The sequence below is a fragment of the Arachis duranensis genome, chromosome 5, assembly GCF_000817695.3.
Source record: "Arachis duranensis cultivar V14167 chromosome 5, aradu.V14167.gnm2.J7QH, whole genome shotgun sequence".
Classification (NCBI taxonomy): Eukaryota; Viridiplantae; Streptophyta; class Magnoliopsida; order Fabales; family Fabaceae; genus Arachis; species Arachis duranensis.
Genome location: NC_029776.3, coordinates 63,873,275 through 63,873,842, shown reverse-complemented (window position 1 = coordinate 63,873,842; position 568 = coordinate 63,873,275). Strand labels below are relative to the sequence as shown.

The 568-nt window shown below is 40.5% G+C and overlaps 1 non-coding gene across 1 annotated transcript; it reads right to left on the bottom strand.

Moving 5' to 3' along the window:
- Nucleotides 1-314: 314 nt before the first annotated feature.
- On the bottom strand, nucleotides 315-418 carry LOC127748258 (small nucleolar RNA R71). Its single transcript, XR_008010200.1, has one exon. It is a non-coding gene; the product is annotated as a small nucleolar RNA R71 (small nucleolar RNA).
- Between the last annotated feature and the right edge of the window lie 150 nt (nucleotides 419-568).

The following is a 568-nucleotide window of genomic DNA, read 5'->3' as shown; positions in this document are numbered from 1 at the left end:
TCTCCATTCCTGCCATTGGAGCCAATAACTTTGAGCTTAAGCCTCAGCTAGTTGCCTTAATGCAACAAAACTGCAGGTTTTATGGACTTCCATATGAAGATCCTTACCAGTTTTTAACTGAGTTCTTGCAAATCTGTGAGACTGTAAAGACGAATGGAGTTGATCCTGAAGTCTACAGACTCATGCTTTTCCCTTTTGCTGTAAGAGAAAGAGCTAGAATATGGTTGGATTCACAACCTAAGGATAGCCTGGACTCTTGGGATAAGCTGGTCACGGCCTTCTTGGATAAATTCTTTCCTCCTTAAAAGCTGAGCAAGCTGAGAGTGGATGTTCAAACCTTCAAACAAAAAGATGGTGAATCCATCTATGAAGCTTGGGAAAGATACAAGCAGCTGACCAAAAGATGTCCATCTGACATGTTTTCAGAATGGACCATATTAGATATATTCTATTATGGTCTGTCTGAATTTTCAAAAATGTCATTGGACCATTCTGCAGGTGGATCTATTCACCTAAAGAAAACGCCTGAAGAGGCTCAAGAACTCATTGACATGGTTGCAAACAACCA